At 30.6% G+C, this 6,988-nt stretch overlaps 1 protein-coding gene and 1 pseudogene across 1 annotated transcript in view; one reads left to right on the top strand and one right to left on the bottom strand.

Moving 5' to 3' along the window:
- The window catches only part of Sobp (Sine oculis-binding protein), an 84,226-nt gene that overhangs the window by 76,375 nt on the left and 863 nt on the right, over positions 1-6,988 (bottom strand). The gene's annotated exons all lie outside the window — the stretch shown is intronic.
- Positions 5,801-5,932, top strand: LOC136795461 (U4 spliceosomal RNA; annotated as a pseudogene).

Raw genomic sequence — 6,988 nt, 5'->3', positions numbered from 1 at the left:
TATATATAAAGTGCGAATCAAGCAATTATCAAGGAGACCATGTTTTGTACTTCACCTGGTCTGGATAATTCTTTTTGGATGAAAACCTATGGATTTATATGTATGAGAAACTGGTATTCTACATTGTTAAACTGATAAGTATCAATTGCTACTCAAGGGTTAACATCAAATCGATTCGAGTCCGCTTACGTTTGATATTATTTTTCATGGATATTTTAGTTAATTCATATCAGCTCCCTCTTTGAGGTTCTGACGAGTTAGTCCTCTCCTCCCAGATAGCGGGTTTGGGCAATTTCAATGAAAAACTTCCTAATTTGTGGAATTCACCCTTTTTAAAGAATATAGGTGAAAAAAAATTATACCAAGGGTATTGTTGAATATATTATTATAAAATATCCAGAACGATGACATTCAAACAATGATGACATGATGATACCATTTAAACAATGGTATTGAAACATTGTTTATATTACTTAATATAAAAAAGTACAGCTGTATTTTTACTTAAAGAAGTCAATAATTTACTGTGCTGAAAATAAATCCTTTTTACCCGAGCTGCCTTTCACTGGAACTCCATTCCCTCAACCATACGTCATGTATCAACCCATCCCTCGTATAAACCCCTTATGTTTAACCACCTTTTGCTTCTCTGAATTGAACCAATATTATAATAATTTGTTATTTGTAATTATTTTTTTACAATATTATTTATATTGTAAACAATTTTTTTGTTTTGTTTTTAATGTACTTATTTTGTTTTCTCCTGTAACAAAAATTATTGAAGAGTAATTATAATATAAGTTGTAATTAAGTAGGGTCACACTGTTTTTACGTAACCTTATTATTTCGTTCTGAAGGGACGTAGTCCCATAATAATAAACTATTTTTTATTTTATTTCAAAAAGTTGAGTAGCTACGACCTTTAATTCCGAAATTTTCTGGGAGAAAGCAACACCTCCACCTGCAATAATGGTGCCAGAGTGAATAGCGGAAAAACATCAGTCAAATCATTTTGAAAACCAAAGAGAGACAAATTCATATTCATAACGTATTCAGAAGACCAATATATTTATTTTTTTCTTACAATAAACTTCAGAAATACCAGAGATTTATCACTAATGAATACTAGTTCAAAAAGTTTACAAGTTGTTTATGAGAGCGGGCGAAGTAGCAATTGGGGGTATTAATAAAATAATAATCGAATTATAATTAAAGAATTTTTAACATTTTATTTTTGTCTAAAATTGTTTGTCCCTTAAATTTCAAGTGTAGCTCCAACCTTTTAAAGTTCCTCCACGTCTCTGAGGTGAAGAGAGCGTGTTCCAGATGACCCAGTGTGATTACCCACAGTTCTCACAAAAATTGAAGTTGGAAAACTTTTTTTAATTTACAGGAACTTTAAACAATACCTCCTTGTACAGAGAGAGAACAAAACATACAGAACTTATATTATAATTTCAAGATTCAAGTAGCATAGATTAAAGGCCGTTCTAGTATCAAGAGTAATAGGCCAGCTGAGGCCTCAGATGAAGAATAAAATGTGTTATCTCCATTATTTTCTAAAACTTGTCTTCTTTCATAAAATATATCAACAAATCAAATTATGTTTGTAACATTATGAATGTATTCACTCAGTTAATAAACATTTATTGGGACAATAAAGGAAAAAATTACAATTTGCTTAAATTTACACATTAAAAACTGACACAAATTTTAACCCGAGATGAATTACACAAATCGTAATTAAAAAATTCAAGAACAAGAACAAAATTAGTTATTACTGTACTATAACAGATAAATTTAACACTAGCCAATTGCAGAATTCAACTATGCAATAACTTCAGGAACAAATTTAGGAAATTTATTAGTAGATTAGATTTATCAAGAAATGAGGAGGCTGAATGGTATCTTGGTGACAGTCCGCGAGAAGTTACTGAGGCGTTAAACTGAGTGAATAGCTGCATTTTTAAATATCAAAATTTTTTACTGGCGTATTTATAATAAATATTTCATATCAACATATTTCATATAACACAAAGGAGAACAATTCGATGAAAGGAAATGTTTAAAATGATCTTTTACACAGGAGGAAGCAGAGCGATTCCTCAATTTATAAAAATTTTTGAATTTGTAAAAATTGAATTCCAAAAAAATCCTACTTCAGTCAGCTTACCTTAAAGGAATACTTCAATGATGGGAAAAGTCAAACTATGATTTCATTATCCCCCTATGTTTTAATTATCCTAGTTACTTATTAGAAAATACTCAAAATTAATATAAATCATGAAATGATGTTATTCGGGTTTCCTTAAAATGTAAATATGCAATAAAAGGAATATTTTCAGGAAATTACTGGATGAGGATGAAGGGACTAATAAAAATAAGTCCATCAACAATGTAAATCGACTCCGAAAAAGAGTCAGAAAAAAATATCGACCTATATTCGGACAAATGAGTAATTCATTCCATAGACGTTTTAAGTACTTATATTACATTACATATTTAACAGCGATATATTTAAAGAGAGAAGACAACATGTTAAGTGAAACATAATGCCAATTCGAAATGTCTTGATGGTGCATCAGTGAACTATCCTTCTCAGCACTGAGCTAATACGTCAACTGGACGCATTCGATATTTCAAGGAAAACTCAAGTGAATTTATGCTGCACCCACACAATATACGTGGTTTTAAGTAACCACGACTGTATTTGTATGCCCGCCCGGGCGCATCCAGTTGTTATGTATGCGTCCAGGAAGGCTGGTGTAAATATATGCACATTGGTGATATTCTATACCGGTCGAAACAAAAACCGTGCCTTGTTTCCTTCTATAAATAACGATCCTAGTGTTTACTTAAACGTTGTATACAGAGGTAAGGAGATACCCTCTGCCTAGGGTTGGTCTATTCATATCGGTATCTTTCCTAGAGTCCCTGCCCAGCCTTCCAACTGGTCTTCAAAAGAATATTTTAAATAATACCACCTAGAGTAAACGAACCCACGATAGGTTTGAATTGGAAAATCTTTTCTTTAAACTCTCATTTTTTTTTTTTTTTTTTTTTTTAGAGTAACCTTTCGCCATCGGATAGAAAGAAAACAATAATTTACTTATACGTCTCCGATAGTTATTTAAGATAAAAAGCTGGTTCAGATCTCGGTCGCCTATCAACAAAATTTAAACCTCTTTTTTTCATCATCGTTCTTTTAAATCAATGGATTTATAGCATTGCTGTAAGAAACCTCCTTTACGGTCGGTATCCACCATCGAATATAATTTTAGAAAAAGATTTGAGCTTAGATTTCACAAGTCACGAGAAAATATATAATACTATTCATAAAAAAAGGTCATAATCACTAGCAATACAACACACTCTTTTACAATTTAATTAAAATAATAAAATTAAAGTAAATTGCATTCCAAATTTTAAATTGTTTAAACAACATTTATTTAGAACATTTTCGATTAGATCTATGGAGTTCACAGTTGCGCCCTTCCTCAGAAAATTCGAAGATTCGCCACTAATCAGACTGTACCTGTGTTGGTCTCGAAGACCTTTCAAATTCCCCAATGGGCCATTCTTATTTTTTTCAAATTTCTTTTTCGAAGAATATTTTTAAAGTTCTAAAGATCAATAAGATCTACAGGAAAATGTCTAAATTATCATACAAAATTAAAATTGAAAATATATATATATATTTATTTGCACGGGCTTATCAGTCAGCAATTAAAGGGGTTTAGTTGACCAAAAATTTACTTCAGTGCCATCAACCTCAGCTGCCTATTTCAATCCGTTGTCCAAATGATTTCTAGAGAGCTTTCCAGGAAAACAACGTTTTTCCCCCTAAATGAAGATTTCTCAACTTTCGTCAATATTTTCGGAAATCGTTAAGCGTTCGGAACAGCCAAAGCAAATAAATAAGTGAAAATGAATAATTAAAAATGAAAAATATTCAACAGAATTTCACGCGATGAATCTTAGATGTATAATTTTAAGGATATCACAAAAAGTTGCTACTTTTAATCTGTATTACAACGGTATACCTTTGGTATAACTATATCGGTATAACTCGGTATAAATTTGAAAGGTAAAAAAACATTACATACGTACGAAATGAATAATTATTACTTGTTTTTTCTAGTTTTTCTATCTCGTATCTAGGTTTTTCCCCCAAAATGTCTTATTGTTTCGGAATGTTTTTTATTGTTTGTCCAATAATGTTACTTTTGATTTCTTTTTTAATATTTAGAGGTGATTATAGCAGCCCTGTAATTAGAAAATAATGTAGAATCAATTACTAAGACAGCTGTACACTTAGTAAACTCAATTAGTTTTAAGTAAGTTATAATATGTTATATGTTAATTTTGGCTAAAATGTTAGTGGATTTATATACAGCTAAAGGTAGTGAATGCTAACTGTTATCTCAAAGCTATTTAATTGTCAGAGATCATGGACTGTTGTTTAGTATATATTTCTACATAATTTTCCAATTACCGTACTGCAATCACAACATCCACCCCATAAAAAATAAATTATAAGTTAAATTACAGGACGAACAATCAGAATAACTCCAAAATAATAAGACTATCCTTGCAGTAGTTACCCACTTTAGAAATATATTAGAGCGAAAGACCTAGATACGAAATAGTATAATTAGGAACAAAAATAACAATAGGTTCGTATTGTATAAAAACATTAGATTCGTATTGAATCTAATGTTTTTTAACATCTCAACTTCAGAATCTGTCCGAGATTTAACTTGCTTCGCAAAGTTTTAACACAGACGAAATGAACCAACTTTCATGAATTTCCCTCTAAAATTAAATGCGTGCGATTCTACCGAGTATTTCTGAAAATCGTTCATTTCAACTTGTTGACTTTACTTTGGCTACTCCGATCGCCTAATGAAGCTATATATACATATTTTTTAAATTGATTGTAATCTTATTGGAAATGTATCTAGAATTCCGCAAATGGTGAAAAAAGTTGAGAATTTCTTTAGTTACAGCAAGGAAATTGGGATGTTTATAGGGAAAAAATGTTGTTTTGTTGGAGATTCTTTGAAAACTCATATTTCAACAAAGAATTGAGATAGGAAGGTGAGGTTGGTAGTACTTAGCTACATCTTTAGAGAACCAACCCTCCTTAATACCTGATATTTCCTCGTGGAACTTCCTCAATTAAAATCTGTAACGCTAAAACCCATGAAGGGTCAGGGGGTTACTTTGTAAAGAAGTACTGACTATTACTAGACCAAAGGTTGAGCAAGGAGGTGATTTGGTCAGAATCACTTTCGACCGCCAGAATTTTACCCAATTAAGGGCACCCACTTTAAGAGACTGGGTGGACCCCAGGAGGGCTCCAGAACCCACAGGAGTTGACTCACGGCTACAGTGTAACAGAAAACAATTTTCTGTCCCCAGTTTTCGGGTCCTTTCGAACTCCGGGTCCTTGGAGTTAGTAGCCACGAGATTTACCGCGTGGCAACCGCGCTCCCCAAATTTTATTTACTTTTATCAGATTTTGTTTTTACAATTTCGTTAAGATATTTTAATTAAATTTTTTTCAAAATGGCTCGCCGAATTTTTATTCAACCCATTTCCGTAATTATTTTTTTAATGCTGGTGAAGGAAGGGGTTTTGACAAGAATTGATGAGCAAAACCTTAGCAACAGAAGGGAAAAAACAAAAAATATAAAAAAAAAAATTTCTACATACAAACTGGAAATGACGATTGATTTGAGGAGGAAATGTTAAAGATCAATTCTAGGATGTTTTATATATATATATATATTTTCACAACCTTCCTCAGAGGCAATATCGTAACCAATGAAGGTCTACTGAGGTGTGATTACTGCTAATTGGGAGATGTTTTATATGCCTCTTAGTTTATAATATATTTATATGTCTTATATTCATTACAAATAAATGAAAATCATTGTATTTTTTAACTCCCAAACAAACGAATTAAGCTCGTTGAAATTTTTATTAATTTAATCAACTATTTTTTAAGGACGTAGTTTATATATATCGAAGGAATTGTAATATATAAAATAAAATGATAAATTTTAATGAACTAAACAATCGTTTATGATATTTATTTTGATATTTCCGTATGGATCATGAACGATTGTCAGTTCTCTGTTTTAGATCATACACAAATCATTGATATATACTTAAAGGGAGAATGATACACTTGTCCATGTCAAAGTCGATTGGTAAATATCCAGTAAGAAATCAATCACTGAAGCATTTCATTTATTAATCAATCTTTTGATTTCTTAACAGTCAATTATTTAGTAACAAAAATACTGTGTCCAATTTCGATAAGTTCTTAATTAATGCATAAAACCATTCTTTCAAACTGAATATTGTCATATCCTTCTGAGAATCATCCAAAGTAATCATTATTATTTATTGAAACTTTCTCTACGAGTTAAAGTTCTGCAAATAAAATTAGTTCTAGAACATCTTTCCTTATATTTTATCATTGTTTTTTTTTCTTTTTAATCAGAAACAGGTATAGAAATCACAATAAAGGTAACTTTAACGGTAAAAAATTATTTTAAGCGTAGATGTTTCAGTTGTCGATAGCACGACTCAGAAACTTTATTTTATAGATTAAAAGTAAAATCCTTGTTTAATTAAACAAGTTTGCCATTTAAAAGATATTATATATGCTCTACACTTAGTGTTTTTTTTTTCCACATTTTTACTAAACTGTAAAATAATTTCAGATATAAAGGGGTCACAACAAACTAAACTGGACTATTTAGAAGAATTAGTTTTCTATCACAAAACCTTGATTTAGATTTTAGCGTCACTTAGAAAGATGGAAAATATCGATCGTAGATATTGAAAATAAAAATTATAGAATTTTTACAAATATTTCTAGATTTACTTAACCTGTTTCATCAACAATGTTGTATAAGAATTTAAACATAACGTTATTTCAGAATTAGGAAAAGTATATTGAAAAATATGCTAA

The sequence above is a fragment of the Halyomorpha halys genome, unplaced genomic scaffold (genome assembly GCF_000696795.3).
Source record: "Halyomorpha halys isolate HHAL.00 unplaced genomic scaffold, Hhal_1.1 Scaffold603.1, whole genome shotgun sequence".
NCBI classification, from domain to species: domain Eukaryota; kingdom Metazoa; phylum Arthropoda; class Insecta; order Hemiptera; family Pentatomidae; genus Halyomorpha; species Halyomorpha halys.
This window is presented reverse-complemented; position numbering and strand designations above follow the sequence as displayed.